This window comes from Dromiciops gliroides, chromosome 3 (assembly GCF_019393635.1).
Source record: "Dromiciops gliroides isolate mDroGli1 chromosome 3, mDroGli1.pri, whole genome shotgun sequence".
Taxonomy (NCBI): domain Eukaryota; kingdom Metazoa; phylum Chordata; class Mammalia; order Microbiotheria; family Microbiotheriidae; genus Dromiciops; species Dromiciops gliroides.
The window spans coordinates 508,913,345-508,933,246 of record NC_057863.1 but is presented as its reverse complement, the minus strand read 5'-3'; the positions used below and the strand labels follow the sequence as shown (position 1 = coordinate 508,933,246).

At 33.6% G+C, this 19,902-nt stretch overlaps 1 pseudogene; it reads left to right on the top strand.

Moving 5' to 3' along the window:
- Positions 1–9,824: 9,824 nt before the first annotated feature.
- On the top strand, positions 9,825–11,252 carry LOC122750984 (annotated as a pseudogene).
- Positions 11,253–19,902: the final 8,650 nt, after the last annotated feature.

Sequence of the window (19,902 nt, the reverse complement as noted above, 5' to 3'; positions counted from 1 at the left end):
TTTATATGTTTTTGTTTTTATATGTTTATTTATGCTTATAGTTTTCCTAACATTGAATCAGCCCTGTGATCCTGGCATAAATATACTCTGGTTATAGTGTATTATCTTTTTGATATATTGCTATGTTCTCCTTGATAGTATTTGATTTAATTTTTTTGCATAAATATTCATTATATAATGATTATATTTGTTTACAGTTTCCTTTCTCTGTTTTGATCTCCATGGTTTAGAAAAAATGTAATATTTCTATCATAAAAGGTATTTGGTAGAACTCTTTACTTATTTAAAAAAATAGTTTACATAATATTGGAATTAATTATAATTTAAAAGTTTGATAGTGTTCATTTGTAAATCCATTTAGTTCTAGTGTTTTCCCCCATAGGGTACTTATTTATCATTTGCTTAATTTATTTTGCAAAGATAAAGTTATATAATTATTCTATTTTTTCTTCTGTTAATCTGGGTAATTTATATTTTGTAAATATTTATCCTTTTTTACATTATCAGGTTTATTGGAATATAGGTGGGTAAAATAGCTCTTAACAGTTTCACTAATCTTAATTTCATTGGTTGTACATTTATTCATTATTTTTGATGCTAGAAATTTGGTTGTTGTATTTCTTTTCTTTTCTTTTTTTTAATCAAACTATTCAATGGTTTATCTATTGTTTTTTATTGGTTTTCTCACATAAAAGCAGGTTCTAGTTTTATTTATTGTTATTTTTTTTCTTTTAACAATTTTTGATCTTCAGGATTTCTGTTTTGGTGCTCATTTGGAAATTTTAATTTACTTTTTCCTAATGTTTAAAGTTTTTTTACTCAATTTGTTGATTCCCCCCTTCTTCCCCTGGTGTGTTTAAAGATATACATTTTCCTTTAAATACTGCTTTGGCTTCACCCCACATAATTTGATATGTTTTCTTGTTGCTTTCACTATCCTCAATGAACTTATTGATTATTTCTATGATTTATTCTTTGACCCAATCATTATTTTAGATTAGATTACTTAGGTCATTTATTGAATGTACTAATGTACTTTTTAATTACATTATAGTCTGAAAAGGTTGCATTTTATATTTCTTCTTTTCTAAATTTGCTTGTAAGACTTTTATGTCCTAATATGTGGCAATTTTTTTTTTTGTAAAATTGCCATGTATAGCTGAGAAAAGCAATGCTGATTTCTACTCCCATTCAGTATTCTCCAGAATTCTATCATATTTAACTTTTCAAAAATTTTATTCACCTTTTTAACATCTTGTTTGTTTATTTTACATTAAGATTTATGTAGGTCTAGGGGTAGCTAGGTGGCATAGTGGGTAAAGCACTGCTTGTGGATTCAGTAGGACCTGAGTTCAAATCTGGATTCAGACACTTGACACTGTGCAACCCTGGGCAAGTCACTTAAACCTCATTGTCCCCCAAAAAAGATCTATGTAGATCTTAGAGCAGTAAATTGGGCTCCCTCACTAATACAATTTTACTATCCATCTCCTCCTATCAATCATTTAACTTTTTTTTTCAAGAATTTAGATGCTCTACCACTTTTGTATATATGTTCCCTACTGATAGTAATTTATTGTTTATGGTACCTTTAAGCAAAATATAATTTTTAAATTTTCTTTTTTAAATTGACCATTTCCCTTTTGCTTTGACTGAGATCATGAATGCTATTCCTGCCTTAAAAAAAATCTTCATCTGAAGCAATTGAAGCATATTGTCTTCTAGCCCTTTATTTTAATGCTGCTTGTATTTTACTGTTTGAAGTGTGTCTTGAGTAAATAACATATTGTTGGATTCTGGTTTCTGAGTCATTATGCCTTCTGCTTCCATTTTATGGGATAATTGATTCCATTCACATTAACACTTCATAACTCTGTATTTCCCTTCATCCTATTCTTTTCTATTCATCCTTCATTTTTATGTTTTTTACCCTGTTCCCTCTTCCAAAGTTTGTTTTACTTTGGACCACTGCCTCCCCTAATCTCCTCTTTCTCTATCACCATCTCCCTTTTTTTAGCCACTTCCCCTTTGACTTCCCTGTTGGATAAGTTGAGAGTAAAATTCAAGCATTGCTTTGCTCCTCCCTCCCTAAAATCTTCCTTGAGCACCTCTTTTATATGAAATAATTTCCCCAACTTTTCTTATCCCTTTCCCCAGTACATCACTCTAGAAAGAGAGATCATCACATGATCATCTTATACTCATGCCTTCAATCTAAATAAACTCCTAATTGGCCTGATGATAAAGCTCTTAGTGGTTACATGTATAATTTTTCCCATAAAGAATATATTTTAAGTTAGATATGTCTCTTATTATTTCTCCCTCATGTTCACCTTTCTTATAAATATCTCTTGAATTTTGTTTTTGAATATAAAATTCTTCATTCAACTTTTGTATTTTCATTAGGAATGCTTGAAATCACACATTTGATTAAATATCCACTTTTCTCTTTGAACTATTATACTCAGTTTGGGGTAAACTATTTTTGGTTCTAATCCTGGTTGCTTTGCCTTCCAGAATATCATATTTCAACCCCTATGTTTCTTTATCATGGAAGCTGCTAAATCTAGTGTACTTCTGACTGTGGTCTTTGAATGGTCTTTGAACGATTTCCTTGATCTTTAAACTCTGGAATTTGACTGTTATATTCTTGGGAGTGTCTATTTTGAGATTTTTTTTTCAGGAAGTAATTGGTAGAATCTTTTAATTTTTATTTTAGCCTCTGTATCCAAGATATCTGGGCAATTTTCCTTTATAATTTTTTTTCAAATATGATGTCTATGTTCATATCTTTTTTATGGCTTTCAGGTTGTGCAATAATTTTAGATTATTCTCTTCAATCAAATTTCTAGGTCAGTTGTTTTTCCAATGGAAAAAAAAATCTTTTTACTTTATTGCTTCTTAATGTGTCATGGAGTCATTAAATTCCACTTACCCACTTCTAATTTTTAAGGAGTTATTTTCTTCAGTGAACTTTTGTACCTCTTTTAGTATTTGTCTATTTCTGATTTTTAAAAGGTTATTTGTGTCTCTTTTACCAAATTGTTAATTCTCTTTTCACAACTTTCATTGCTCTTACTTTTCCCCAATTTTTCCTCCACAACTCTGATGTGATTATATATATATATATATATATATATATATATATATATATATATATATATATATATATATATATATATATATATAGTTTTAAAATATCTTTCTTTAGTTCTTCTAGGAAATATTTTTGGACTTTTGTATGATCCACATTTTTCTTTGAAGCATTGCTTGTAAAGGTTTTCATATCTTTTGAGTTTATATCTTGAACTTCCCTGTCACCATAGTAGCATTTGATGGTTAGGTTCTTTTTTGTTGTTTATTCATTTTTCCTTCCACAATTTTTCTTTCTTTCTTTCTTTCTTTCTTTCTTTCTTTCTTTCTTTCTTTCTTTCTTTCTTTCTTTCTTTTCTCTCTCTCTCTCTCTCTCTCTCTCTCTCTCTCTCTCTCTCTCTCTCTCTCTCTCTCTCTCTCTCTTTTCTTTTTCATGGGGCAATGAGGGTTAAGTGCCTTGCCCAGACTTACACAGCTAGTAGTATCAAATCTTTGAGGCTATATTTGAACTCAGGTCTTCCTGAATCCAGGGCCAGTGCTTTATCCACTGTGGCATCTAGCTGCCCCTTTCCTGCCATTTTCTTGACTTTATGCCAGCAATTATATTGTGATCACTATATGCCAGATCCCATGTTATGTACTTTATAAATAGTATCTCATTTGATCCTCAGAACAACCCTGGGATATAGGTACTATTACTATTCCCATTTTACAGAGGAGGCAACTTTTATGGCTCCTCTATCCTAGGAGCAGAGCCCAGCTTTAACATGGAGTTAAAAGTCAAGAAATAGTAGGATTGTCTAAAAAGAAAGATGTGCAAAAAATACTGAACAAAAGAATTCATTAATAAGCAGAATAGGCCAAATAGAAAAAAAAAAGATGTACAAAAGCTCACTGAAGAAAATGAATCCTTTTAAAATTAGATTTGGACAAGTGGAGACTAATGACTGTAAGACAACAATAAACAAAATCAAATCAAAATAATAAAAAGAGAAGAAAACATGAAGTAACTAATTGGGAAAATAACTGATATGGAAAATAGATCAAGGAGAGATAATTTAAGAATTATTGGCACCTGAAAGCCATGATCAGTATAAAGAGCCTAGACATACTTCACAAAATTAGTAGGCAAAACTGAGTTGATAAACTAAAGCCAGAGGGTCAAATAAAAATGGAAAGAATCTCCCAATCACTTCCTGAAAGAGATATGAAAATGAAAATTCCTAGGAACATAGCCAGAGCTCTGAGTTCTAGGAGATAATAATGCATTCAAATATCATGTAGCCACTGTCTGGTAACACAAGATTTAGCAGATTGTACGTTAAACAATCAGAGGCCTTGGAATATGAGATTCAAGAGGGAAAAGAATCTAAGATTACAACCTACCCAGAAAAATGATAATAAACTTTCAGGGGAAAAATGGATATTTAAATCTTTCGAGTATCAAGTCAATTTCAAGCGTTCCTGATGTAAAACAAAGCAAAACAAGCAAACAAACAACAACAAAAAAAACAACAACCAACCAACCAAACAAACAAACAAAAAAACCTGGAGCGAAATAGAAAATTTGACTTTCAAGCACAAGACTCAAGAGAAGCATAAAAAGGTAAATGGAAAAGAAAAATGATAAAGTATTCAATAAGGCTAAATTGTTTATAGTCCTAAATAGGAAGATGATACTTATAACTCAAAAGAGCTTTTTTATTATTAGGAAATTTAGCAGGAATATACATAGAGGCCATGGATGTGAGTTGAGTATGATGGAATGGTAGTTAAAAATATAAAATTAATGGTTGAGAACGAGAGAAAAATTGGGACAGTGGAGAAGGGAGAAGTGGAATGGGATAAATTATCTCACATAAAAGGAGCACAAAATGGTTTATGGAGATGAAGATGGAAGGTGTTGAATGGCACTTGAAACTTGCTCTAATTAGAATTGGCTTAAAGAGGGGATAACTTACACACTGGGTTGGGTATAGAAATTTATTTTGCCTTACAGAGAAATAGGATGGGAAGGGAATAAAAGAAAGAGAATGCTGATAGTAGGGGGAGTTGATTGGGGGAGGAGGTCATCAGAAGCAAAACACATTTAAAGAGGGACAGGTTGAAAAGAGAAAGATAAACAAGGAAAAATATAGAATGGATGTATTTACACAGTAATAATAAATGTGAACATTATTTTTATAACAAGTGTTTCTGATAAAGGCCTCATTTCTCAAATATATAGAAAAATGAGTCACATTTATAAGAATAGAAGTCATTTCTCGATTGATAAATGGTCAAAGAGTATGAAGGGGCAGTTTTCAGATGAAGAAATCAAAGATATCTATAGTCATATAAAATCCTCTAAATCACTAATGATAAGGGAAATGCAAATTAAAACAACTCAGATATCATCTTACAGCTATTATTGGCTAATATGACAGAAAAGGAAAATGACAGATGTTGAGGGGGATGTGGCAAAATTCTGACACTAAAACACTGTTGGTGAAGTGGTGAATTGATTCAGTCATTGTGGAGAACAATTTGGAACACTCCCAAAGAACTCTGAAATTTTGCTTACTCTTTGACCATCAATACCATTACTAGGTCTATATTACAAAGAGATAAAAAAGGAGAAAAGGACCTATATGTACAAATATATTTAAAGTAAGTAAGTGGTAAGGAAATAGAAATCAAGGGGATGTTCATCATTTGGAGACTTGCTGAACAAATGGTATTATTTGATTGTGATGGAATACTATTATGATATAAGAAATTATGAGCAGGATGCTTTCATAAAAAGCCTGAAAGGACTTACATTCATTGATGTAAAGTGAAGTGAACTGAAACAGAAGAGTGTACACAGGCACAGCAACATTGTAAGATGGTAAACTGTGAATGGCTTTGCTGTTCTCAGTAATACAATGATCCAAGAAAATTCTGAAAGATTTATGATGAAAATGACTATTCATTCCCATGATATTTACTCTCTTTTAATCTACTTTTTACCCTCTTCCTCCTCAGAAGTGTTTTGCTTCTGACTGCCCCCTCCCCCACTCTGCCCTTCCTTCTTTCACCCTTCCCTCCTTATATTATAGTCTTCCAGAGAAAAAATTAATGGAGTTTGATTGCAGATCATAGCATACTCTTCTTTTTTACTTTTAAATTTTTATTTATTTTCCTTGTCTGTCCTTCACAACATAATAAACATGGAAATATGTTTTGCATGAGTACACATGTTTAACCTATATAAAATTGTTTGCCTTTTCAATGAGGGAAGAAGGAAGGGAGACAATTTGATACTCAAAATTTTTTTAAATGTTCAGAATTGGTTTTGGGTAGAATTTTTTTTTTTTTTTAGTGAGGCAATTGGGGTTAAGTGACTTGCCCAAGGTCACACAGCTAGTAAGTGTTAAGTGTCTGAGGCCGGATTTGAACTCAGGTACTCCTGATTCCAGGGCCGGTACTCTATCCACTGTGCTACCTAGCTGCTCATTTTGGGTAGAATTTTAAAAAATAGAAAGACTGTCTCTGAGACAAGTAGGACAACATGTATAAAAGTACAGAGGAGGAAGACACAAGTTAACTTAGAGGTTGTCTAATCATATTTTACAGATGAGGGCACTGAGACAGAGAGGTTAAATAAATTGTCCAATATTACACAGAGAATAAGCATGCATTGCTCTGCTTTTCTATTTGTTGAATCCTTAATGCTAAGTTTTGCACATTGTTTTGTGCATAGTAAGGACTTAATGACTATTTTGTACTTAAACCAAGATTTTCTGACCTCTAGTTTCATGTCCTTTCTGGTATAGCCTGTCATATCACATGTATCATATCCATGAGAAGCATATCAGTTAAGCAAATTAGGAGAACAAGGAATAGTTTACCTGTCAGATATATGGAGAAAGCAATAATTTATGACTAAACAAGAGATTGAGAACATTGTGAAATGAAAAATGGATAATTTTGATTACATTATATTAAAAAGTTTTTGCAGAAGCAAAACCAATGCAACCAAGATTAAAGGGAAAGGAGAAAACTGGGAAATAATTTTTACAGCCAGTGTTTCTGATAAAGGCCTCCTTTTTAAAACATATAGAGAATGGATTCATTCCCCATTTGATAGTCAAAGCATATGAACAGAAAGTTTTTAGATGAAGAAATTAAAGGTAGCTATAGTCATATAAAAATGCTCTAAATCACTATTAATGAGAGAAATGTAAATCAAAACAACTCCAAAGTACCACTTCTCATAGTCAAATATAAAAAAAAAAGAGAGAGAAATTATGAACGTTGGAAAAGATCTGGAAAAATTAGAAAAATTATACATTTTTCTTGGAGTTTTGAAGAGATCCAACATTCTGGAGAATAATCTGAAACTATGTCCAAAGGGCTATAAAATTGTGTATATCCTTTGATCCAGCAATATCACTACTAGCTCTGTATCCCAAAGAGATCATAAAAAAGGGAAAAGGTCCCACATGTACAAAAATATTTATAGAAGTTATTTTTGTAGTGACAAAGAACTGGAAATTGAGGGGATGCCCATCAATTGATGATTGGTTGAACAAATTGTAGTATATGAATGTAATGGGAGACTAATGTGTTATAAGAGCAGGCAGATTACAGAAAAACCTGGAAAGACTTATATAAACTGATGTTGAGTGAATTGAGCAATACCAAGAGAACATTGTACTCCATAATAGCAACATAGTATGATGATCTATTGTGAAGGACTTGGCTCTTCTAAGCAATGAGATGGTCTAAGATAATTCCAAAAGACTCATTGTGGAAAATGCTGTCCACAAACAGAGAGAGAACTATGGAGTTTGAATGCTGATCAAAGAATACTATTTTCACTTTTTATTTTTTGCTTTCTCATGTTTTTTCCCTTTTGTTATGATTTTTCTTTCACAACAGGACTAATATGAAAATATGTTTAACATGGTTGTACACATATAACCTATATAGGATTGCCTCCTATGTTGGGGATAGGAGAAGGTATGGAGTGAGTGAAAAAATTTGGAACTGAAAATCTTCCAAAAATGAATGTTGAAAACTGTCTTTACATGTAATTGGGAAAAATAAAATGCTATTATTTGGAAGAAAGGATAAATTAACATCGGGAGGCAAAAAAGAAAGAAAGAAAGACGAGTTAGGTATAGGCTTAGCCTGTGGTTATAACAGTGAAGATACGAATGGCTGTGAATGTTTGAAAAAATGATGTCTTCTTCCTCCTTCCATTTTCTTTTTTTCTTCCAACATTTTCAAAACACAAAACTGTTTATCAGTCTAGTCTCAGTACACTACCTCTATGACCTTTTGGGACATTGGGATTCTGAAAAAAAAAACCCTTAAAAACTTTTTTAATAAAACAATTTAATTTAAAAAATTTTTAGAAATTTTTTTGCCATTTTAATTTTATTTTTTATATGAATGTGGGATTTCATCCACATTGTTTGTTCTAGGTGTGGAAATTCCTTACTTCCATTCATGCTGATTGACAATTTATAGTTTTAGGAAACTGCCTGACACATATAAAGCTTTGGTGACTTCCTCACAGTTACTTCTTTTTTTTTTTCTGTTTAGAATTTTATTTCCCAAATTACATGTAAAAACAAATTTTGACATCAATTTTTTGAAACTTTGTGTTCCAACTTCTCTTCCTCCCTCCCTTCCTACTGCCTGTCCTCAAGATCTCAAGCAATTCAAAATAAGTTATACATGAGTAGTCATGGAAAACAATTCCATATTAGCCAGGTTGTGAGAGAAAACAGACAAAAAAAACCCCTTCAGATTAAGGAACTATGAAAAAAAAATGCTTCAATCTGTTTTCAGATACCATCAGTTCTTTCTCTGTAGATGGACTGTACTTTCTATAAGTCCTTCAGAGTTCAATTTGATTATTGCATTGCTGAAAATAACCACCTGCTTCCCAGCAGATCATTTTACACTATTGCCATTATTTTGTAAATTGCACTCTGCTTCAGTTCATGTAGGTGCTTTCAGTTTTTCTGATAGTAGTCTGTTCATCATAACCTTTATGTAGTACCTTAAACTTGGCAAAGAATTTTCTTCACAATAGCCCAGAAAAGTAGGCATCATACATTTTGCCATTATACTTAATGATCATAACTATTTCCCTCCATCCTATTCATTCTCATGATATTTACTCTATTTTTAATCTTCTTTTACCATCTTCCTCCTCAGAAGTGTTTTGTTTCTGACTGGCCCCTCTCCCTCTCTGCCCTCCCTTCTTTTCACCCTTCCCTCCTTATCCTTGTCCCCTCCTACTTTCTTTTGCATTAAATAGATTACTCCTCCCAATTGGGTGTGTATGTTATTCCCTCCTTGATCCCACTCTGATGAGTTTAAGGTCTTTGAGCTAATTCTGTGTTCTAAATTTTTCTTCCTCCCTCCCTTCTCAACCCTCCCTGTGAGATCAAGCAATTCAATATAAGTCATACATGTGGAGTTGAGCAGAACATCTTCACCTTCCTCAAAAGTGTTTTGCTTTTTACTGCTCCCTTCCCCATTCTTCCCTTCCTTCCTTCCCTTCCCCTGCCTTATATCCTTCCCCTCCCACTTTCCCTCAGGGCAAAATATATTACTCTGCCCACTTGAGTATGTATGTTATTCCCTCTTTGAGCCAATTCTGTTGATAATATGGTTCAATCACTCCCCCACTCCTTCTCCCTCTTCACCTCCACTCCATAAGCTTTTCCTTGTTTCTTTTATGTGACATTGAAGAAAATGAGAATAGTGAGAAATATCTGTGGAGGTACTTCATCCTGGATACCAGAGAAGATAATCTGGTCTATTACATGGATAATCCACAGAACCTTCCTACAGGATCCCCACCTGTTGGAGCTATTAAAGTCACTTACATTTCAAAGATTAGGGATGCAACTAAGCTCAGGCCAAAGGCAGAATTCTGTTTTGCTATGAATGCAGGGATGAAGAAATACTTTCTACAAGCCAATGATCAACAAGACCTGGTAGAATGGGTAAATGTTTTGAACAAAGCTATAAAAATGATAGTACCAATGCAATCAGATCCACAGTCTCATTCTGATAGCTTACATTGCCAAGTTGAAACTCTGGGTGGAAAAAAGCAAGTGTCTTATAGGACAGAAATTGTGGCTGGCGTACCTATTATAACACCAACTTAGAAAGAAGAAGTTAATTAATCTGGTGATGTTATTGTTTTGTTTTTGTTTTTGCTGGGCAATGAGGGTAAAGTGACTTGCCCAGGGTCACACAGCTAGTAAGTGTCAAGTGTCTGAGGCCGAATTTTAACTCGGGTCCTCCTGAATCCAGGGCCAGTGCTTTATCCACTGCGCCACCTAGCTACCCCTAAAATGAAGTCATATCAATACTTAGCATATATGCACCAAATGGTATAGCATCTATTTTGTTTTTGGCAGGGCAATAAGGCTTAAGTGACTTGCCCAGGGTCACACAGCTAGTAAGTGTCCGGGGCTGGATGTGATCTCAGGTCCTCCTGAATCCAGGGTCAGTGGTGATGTTATTGACAGGAATAATCTGGAATGGTCACAACCATCTTCCTTACTTTACTCCTAAGCCACCTCCAGATAATGCAGTGATCAAAGGTTGTTATTGTATTAAATGGGGGCAGTGATGAAGAACTGGAAGTGAAGATACTTTCATTTGGATGAAAATATAATAGGCTACTTCAAATCTGAACTGGAAAAGGAACCTATCCAAATAATATTACTTAAGGAGATTCATAAAGTCTAAGAATGTAAATAGAGTGACATAATGATGAGGAACTATCTCTTTGAAATTGTAACAACATCTAGAACCTTCTATGTGCAGGCTGACAATCCCAAGGAGATGCAAAATTGGATTAAAGTAATTTCTGGTGCCATAGTAACACAACAGGACCTGGAAGATCAGCAACTTCTATGTGGCAGGCCAGAAGTCTGTCAAATCCTTGTATACCAAGGTATACATCAAGAGCTGGTGAATGCAGCATGAACATTCCAACTGTTCTTCAGAATCCAACTATGTTTTCCATTCTGCCAATGCAAAAGCAGCCACCTCAAAATCCACAACCTCTCACAACAACTCTCTGGGCTCAAGCTTTACCATGGAGAAGTGAGGATTTTATGAACCTCTTGCCAAGGCCAAGCCAAGGAACTTCAAGGTCTAGACTACCTCTCCCTTTCCCTTTCTTCCAGTGCATTGCTCTTACTCCTTAACTTTATTTTAAAGATGTTATCATGGGTTAGCTAGGTGACATAATTGGAAAAACACCAGCACAGGAACCAGGAGGTCCTGAGCCCAAATTCAGCACCAGACATAAGCCACCCCACCCTGCCTACCCCACAAAAATATGGTAAACAAAAAATAAATGCTTTACAGATATCTTCCCTTCATATTCAGTTCAGACCTGTGTCCTCTATCTAAGTGTATCCCTTTCAGATGCCCTAATACTGAGAAAGTTCTTATGAGTTTGAAATGGTATCTTCACATGTAGGAATGTAAACAGTTTAATCTTTTAATATCCCTCATGATTTGTTTTTTCTGTTTACCTTTTTATGCTACTCTAGGGACTTGTATTTGAAAGTCAAATTTTCCATTCAGTTCAATTTTCTTCACAAAAGCCAGAACATCCTCTTTTTCATTAAAGTCCCATTTTTCCACCGAAAGATAATAATCAATTTTGCTGGGTAGGTGATTTTTGGCTGTAGTTCCAGTTCCTTTGCCCTCCAGAATATCATATTCCATGCCCTCCAGTGCTTTAATGTAGATGCTGCTAGATCTTGTGTTATCCTTATTGTAGCTCCACAGTATTTTAATTCATTTTTATAACTGCTTGCAATATTTTCTTCATGGCCTGGGTGCTCTGGAATTTAGCTATAATATTCCTGGAGGTTTTCCTTTTGGGATCTCTTTCAGGGGGTAATGGTGGATTCTTTCAATGTCTATTTTACCTTCTGCTTCTAGAATATCAGGGCAATTTTCCCTGACAGTTTCCTGGAAGATGATGTCTAAGCTCATATTTTGTTCAAGATTTTCATGTAGTCCAATGATTTTCAGATTATCTCTCCTGGATCTGTTTTCCAAGTCAGCTGTTTTTCTAAGGAGATATTTCATATTGCCCTCTTTTTTTTATTATTCATTTGGATTTTCTTTACTCTTGGTTTGTCATAAAGTCATTTCCATAAAGTAGTTTCCATTTGTTCAATCCTAATTCTTAGGCAATAATTTTCTTCTGAGAGCTTTTGCATCTCTTTTTCCATTTGGCTTTTCCAGCTATTGATTTTTTTCTCATGACTCTCCTTCATCACTCTCATTTCTCTTTCTATTCTTTTATCCACCTCTCTAAATCTTCCTTTGATCTCTCCTTCTTTCTCTTCAAAGTTCATTTTGAGCATTTCCATGGCTCGAGACCTATTCATATTCTCTTTGGAAGCTTTGGATGTAGGGGCCCTGAGGCTACTATCCTCTTCTGAGTCTGCACCTCAATCTTCCTTGTCCCTAAAGAAACTTTCTATAGTTCTCAACTTTGTTTGCTCATCTTGCCATCTTTTACTTGACTTTTAATTTCCTCTTACAGTGGAGCCCTCTGTCTAAGCTACACTGTCCAAGATTCATAGGGTACCAGAGGTTTCAGTTTGATGGCAGGCAGGATTTTCTCTCACTTGTCCTGTTCTATGGTCTGAAGATAACCTCAAGCCAACTTGCTAATTAACCAGCCAGCAAAACATTGTGTGCTGTAGTTCTTAGCTCTGATGAGCCTGAGCCCCTCCCTCACTTGGGCCTCCTGCTGCTCAAGATTTCCTCCTGGTTCCCTGCTGGGGTGGGATAGCCAAATTCCTCTCTAGGGCCTGCAGACACTCCTGTATTTTCCACCTTCCACCCCGCTCCCAAGTCAGCCATTCAGCCCTCTCATCTTACCATAAGCTTAGTTCTAGAAGATGCTGGTGCTCTAGCTGATTCAGAGGCTTGGGGATATGTTTCTCTTCTGCAGCCTGCCTGGGGACTCTGCACTATTGTGGGGTTGGAATCTTCTCCAATCCCAGTACAGTCCCCTTTAAGCTGTCTTTGAATGGAAAATAATCTCAGCCGGTCTTTTTATGGGTTTTGCTGCTCCAGGGGTTGTTTTATGGCTGTTTGGGGGGTAAATGTGTCAGGAACTCTGTGTGTTTAATGCCTTTCCTCCACCATCTTGGCTATGCCCTCTGAAAAAACCCTTTAATACCCCCCCCTTAAAATGTTAATAGTTCATCCTTTTTAGCTCCCTTCTGATTGTTTTCTTGTATTTATCTTTTAATTTTTCTCTTGAATTTGTATCTCAAATTTCAGATTTTCAACCAGAGTTGAAAACATTTCTTTATTAGAAATGTTTGAAAGCTCTCTTTTAATTTAATTTTCATTTAATTTATATTTTTTGGTGAGGCAATTGGGGTTAAGTGACTTGCCAAGGGTCACACAGCTAGTAAGTGTCAAATGTCTGAAGCCGGATTTGAACTTGGGTCCTCCTTACTCCAGGACCAGTGATCTATCCACTGTTCTACCTAGCCGCCCCTGAAAGCTCTCTTTTATGAAAGGCCCATTTTTTTCCCTGTGGAATCACATTAGATTTTTCTGGGTCATTATTCTGTTGTATTTTTTAAAATCTTTTGTCCATTGTGAAATCTAATTACATGGTACCTGTTCTTTCATATGGGTAGCAAAGCATAAAGAAAAAAAAAAGGAAAAATTGCAAAACTACAATAGTGAGATATTTCAATTTGACATATCAGTCCTAGATAAACCTAAATAAAAATAAATAAGAATTTGAGAAGCTAACAAAATTTTAGAAAAATGACATAGGTGATTATTGAATGGAAAAAGAAAGAGTATACATATTTCTCAGGGGTATATGATAGTTTTACAAAAATCATACAAATTTTACAAACAAATGTAGTGAAGCAGAAATACCATACATACCCTTTCCTAATCACAATATAATAAATTCTATTATACAAAGGAACACTGAAAAAGTATTAAATTCCATTGGGGAATAAAAGTATCTTAATCCTACAGGATTATTAGGTTAAAACATATCAAAGAGAAGATAAATATCTTTATTGACAAAAAAAGAGAAAAATAGATAAATAAGTCAGGTATGTGACTGAAAGTAATGGGAAATCAACAAATTTAAAACCTCATTTAAATGCAAAAATAGAAATTTTGGAACTGAGTGAAGACATTAACAAAATTGAAAATAATAAAAATATAAATTCCATTGTTAATAATAAAACTATTAGCTATTTTTTAAAAAATAAAATAGATAAAGCATTAGATAATTTCATTAAAAAGAAGAAAAAGAAAGCAAATTACCACTATCAAAAATAAAAAAAGAGAATTCAAAACAAAAGAAAAAGAAATAAAGGATATTATTTGAAACGTTTTTCCCAACTATATATCAATGAAACAGCCAACTTAAATGAAATAAATGAACATTTACAAAAGACAAAATACCTAGATTAAAATGAAACATAAAAATTAAGCAAGCCAATTTCACAGTAAGGAATTGAATAAGTCAAAAGTGAACTTAAAGGAAAAATAAAATCATGACCAGATGTATTCATAAGTGTATTCTGTCAAACAATCAAAGCATAAATGCCTCTAATACTACGTAAACTACAAAATTAGAAAAAATACATCCTACCAAATTCCTTCTATAACATAAATATGATCTCAATATATATGAGGGGAGTCAAAAGAGAAAAATAACAGTATAGACCAATAGCATTAATGAAATTTGATACAAACATTTTAAATAAAATGTTAATAAAGAGGCCAAAACAATTTATCATGAAATTTATATGTTATGAACATTTTAATTTTTTCCAGATATCTAGAATTGGTTTAACATTAGGCAAATTATAAACTTAACCAGGCATATTAATGGCAAAATCAAAATAAATTACATCATTATATCAATAAATGCAGGAAAAGCTTTTAACAAAATACAATATGCATTTCTGTTAAAAATACTAGAAAACATAATAAATGTATTATTCCTTAAAAGAATTAGTTATATATATGTAAAACCAAAAGCTACCTTTATATGAAATAGAGATAAAATAAAATTCTTTCCAATAATTCAGAGGCAAAACAAAGATACCCATTTTAACTAATTTTATTTCATGTAATATTATAATTTCAAGCTATAACAGTAAGACAAGAAAAATAAAACTGAGGAGCTAAGTATAGGTAAAGAAGTACAAACATTATCACTTTTTGTAGATGATATGATGAGGTATTTGACCTCAGAATTCACTCCTAATTTTAAAAAAAATAACTTGAGCAAACTTCCAGGATATAAAACAAATTCACAAAAATAATAATTACTTCCATGTAATACTAATAAAATCCAGCTTGATGGGATAAGAAGAGAGATTCCATTTAAAATTTCTATGTAATATACAAAATACTTGGGAATTTGACTATACACATGAAAGAAATATATAAAAACAACTGTAAACCATTGTTCTTAGAAATAAAGACTTGAGAAACCTAAAAATATCAATTTCTCATAAGTATGATGAATCAATATGATAAAATGATACTACCTAAATTGATTTTCTTATTCAGTGACATAATAACAAAACTATTAAATTATAAATTATAAAATTACAAATAAATAATTTTATAAATTATAAAGAAATTTATAAATTACAAATTACTTTACAGATCTTAAAAAAATGAAATTTACCTAGAGACATAAAATATCAAGAATATTGAGAGAAATAAGGAAAAAAAAACACAGCAATGCTACAGGGCTGGCCGTGCCAGATCTCTAAGTATTATATGAAGTGGTAATTCTCAAAATAGTTTGGTAGTGGTTGAAAAATAGAGATTATTCAGTAGAACAAATTAGCTACACAAAAGCACAAATAGGTATTACACCTCACTATTTGAAAAGCACCAAGTTCCCATAGCTACTCACACAAGGAATTACTATTTGCTAAAAACCAATTGGGAAAATGGACAATAGTATGGAAGAAATTCTATTTAGATAAATAGTTCACACATTATTTAAAGATAAATTCCCAATAATTATGTGATCTACATATAAAGGTCTACATCATAAACAAAAGAAAGAAACAAGGGGAAATTACCTATCATGTCTATGGATGGGAGAAAAGTTCAATAAAACAAGGAAGAAAGGATCACAAAAGATAAAATGGTTAATTTTGGTGACAAAATAAGTTTTTGCACAAATTGAATAAAGATAAGATTAAAGGGAAATAGCTGGGGCAGCTAGGTGGCACAGTGGATAGAGCCCTCAAGTCAGAAGTACCTGAGTTCAAATCTGGCCTCAGATACTTAACACTTACTAGCTGTGTGACCCTGTGCAAGTTATTTAAGCCCAATTGCCTCACTAAAAAAACAAAAAACAAAAAAACAAAAACAAAAATAGCTGATAAAAATTTTGCATCAAGGTGTACTGATAAATGTCTCATTCCACAGTATATGAGGAACTGATTGAAATTTATAAGAATAAGAACTATTACTTAAATGATAAATATCCTAAGCATATGAACAGACAATTCCCAAGGGAAGAAACCTAGCCTATCTATAGCTATGGGGATAAAAAAATGCTTCAAATAATTTCTAATTGAAGGAATGCAAATTTAAACACTTCTGAAATTCAATTTACCCCTCTACCCCAATGTCTTGAGTGTTAAAGATGATAAAAAAGAGAAATGATAAATTTTGGAAGGACTGTGGGAAAATAGACATGTTGATGTACTATTGGTTGACCTGTGAATGGGCACATTCATTTAGGAAAGCAATTTGAAGTTATTCACAAAAAGTGTGGGGATGATACAAACATGGAAAGCATTTTCAAATGAGGTCACCATATTATTAGTTTTACTTTTTTGTTTAACTTTGGTACAAGACAGTTTTCACTGAGTGGTTATAATCTTTAAATCATTGTAATGTAAAAACAAATTACATCAATAAAAAACTTAAAAATGAATGGGATTTAGATATGGAAAGAGTGTACAGATAATTAAGAATGGTTGATTGAAATAAGGAAACTAAGAACTGAAACTGTTTTAAGGGTGTGTGTGTTCTGTTCATTTTTCATTATGTTAGTTTAATCAGTTTAATCAAATGCAATACAGAGTACCAGCATTTTGTACCACTTTTCCTTTCCCACGTATGGCTTCTAATGGTCTGGTGATAAATGAGATGCCATCATAACCATAATTGGAATTTTGCTCTAGGGCACCATTGGGGATGGATATTTTCTGTCAATGAGTGAAGGGTGCTGTTTACTTTCACCATACAAGCAGGAAGTGGTCCTTGTCCCTGCATTGTGCAGTGTGATACTGTTTCATCATCTCATCCCATCTAGATTTATTTATAATTGTGTTGCTAATCTGTCATTGTTTCTTTCTGGGACTTGGTTTCTTTCCCCAAACTCTTTAGGTGGATGGGTTACTAACTTTCCTGGTGCAACTGTATTTGCCATCTATCTACATGCTACACCACTGTCACCCTTTCCACCCACTAAACTGTCTTGTATGCTATCTCTTTCAACTTACCTAATAGAAAAAAAGAACTCCCAATTCTAGCTCTAGCTAGCTATTGTCTCTCCCCTCTTCCCCTCAACAGCTGCATTGAAGATCTGAGACATGGTATCCTACCTTCCTATAATCTGATGATTCTTCAGGAGCCTCTGAACAGTGTTGAGGAGAGAAATCAGAGGTAAAATGATCCTAGCAAATCCTCTGAGACAAAGGTACACGGGGTAGTGTATGTTGTTTGGTATTAGTCTTGGAAATCATCCAAAGAATTTTGGGAGTCTTCAGGTTTCAATTCTAAATATGCAGTCTAGGTAAGAGCAGGGCATGTTGAAACTTATCCAGGGCAACCTTAAAGTGGCTATTAGTGTGTTTCCCCTCCTAAGTGACTCTGATATCCATGCACCTCTCCTAATTAATGTCTAGTTGAAGTTGCTCTGTTTCAATGAGGATTCTTATACATTCATTCCTCAGTATTTGCCCTAGTTTCCCTTTGTGTCACTATTTACAGGTCCTTTCCCATTTCTGAATATTTATGTTTAAGATTATTCGCCCCCAGGTACCTATATTCACACATTTCTAAATTGTGTTTCCATGTTCCATCCTGTCTGTTCAGAATAATATGTACATTCTGTCCTTCACTAGATAAATGGTTTCATTTCTCATGCGAGGCACACTTGTGCCTGAGACAGTATTCCAAATAAATGTTGTTGCTATTTCTTCTGGTTTTGGGCAGCATCCAAATTGACTACTCTGTCACTCAAGTACAAAGGCACCCAAAATAAGTTGCTGGAATCTCTGTCTCATCCTTTGGCAGTCACTGCTACATCTGCTAACTAAGTGTGGTGGGTCTTGCAGAGTTGGGAGGCCTTCCTCTGGGGCTGTGATGAGAGGGGATCCAGTGTCTTATTTTTAGCATCAAAATTAATTTTTTTAATCAAATGATTGCTGTTTCTTAAACCCTGTTTATATTGTAACAGAATGCAAGGGAATTGTGGACCCCATATATATTTACACGAAGCTAGAAATATGTATACAGAAGCAACTTAATTTTTCAATATCTGTTTATGGAAACATCCCAAACCCTCTTTTTCATTTTCAGACATTTGCTATGAACTAACTTCAAATACATTTTCTTTTTACCACAAAACCACTAGAGCTTTGATTTAAAGACAATAAAATATAAAGATTGTCATAGGGGAGATGGGCTCTGGCCCTATCCTCCTATCCTGCTTCCCCTCAACCCATATAGCAGAGATTTTTCTTCATTCCATTAATAATAGTTAACATTTAGAAAGTGCTTTAAGGCTTGCAAAGCACTTTCCTCCCAATAACATTGTAGGCAGTATAAGCAAGGCAATATAAAGGAGGAAACTGAAATGATGAGACATTAAGTAGTGTACCTAACACCTCACAGGAAGTCATAGAGCTGATATTGGAATTCATATTTCCTGACTAAGATATTTAGAGCTGGGATGGAATTTAGAATTAATTTAGTTTAATATCTTCATTTGATATGTTAGGAATAAAATATCAAGAGGGTAGAAGTACCTTGCCCAGAGTCACATAGAAAGTAAATGGTGGGGTTTGGGATTAAACCTAACTACAAATCCATGTATCTTTCCACTTCACAATTATAAATTCAATATTCTTTTTACTTTACCATCTTACCATAAAAAAGCCCCTTCTCTCATTGAAAGAACCCCATGAGGTAGGTGTGGCAAATATCCATACAGCCATACCTTCTAACATTTTGGTCAACTTCCTCATTTTAGAGGTAAGAAGATAAAAACTCAGAGAGATTAAGGTGGTTACCCAGAGTCACTAAGTTAGTAAATACATGTGTGATAACCCTTGAGTAAAAATTACCCTCCTAATTATTTTACTAATTTTTTGTCTTTGTAATCCAAGCTCAGTTCAAAATGTCTTTTATATAGTAGTAACTTAATAGAGGTTTGCTTAAATTGAATTGAATTAACTTCATTTCAGCTAGAATTACCTAGGTGGTTCAGTGGACAGAGCACTGGACCTGAAATCAGGAAGAATTAAGCAAGAACCTGGACTTAACCATTTTTTCCCTCAATTTCCTCAAAAGTAAAATGAGAATGATAATAGCATCTCTTTCACAGGTTTCTGATGAGGTCAAATGAGGTAATATTTGTAAAGAGTACTTAGCACAGTGCTTGACACATAGTTGGCACTATATAAATACTTGTTTCTTTCCTCCCCTTTCCCCCTCCTCCTTCCTTCTTTCTTCCCTTTCATT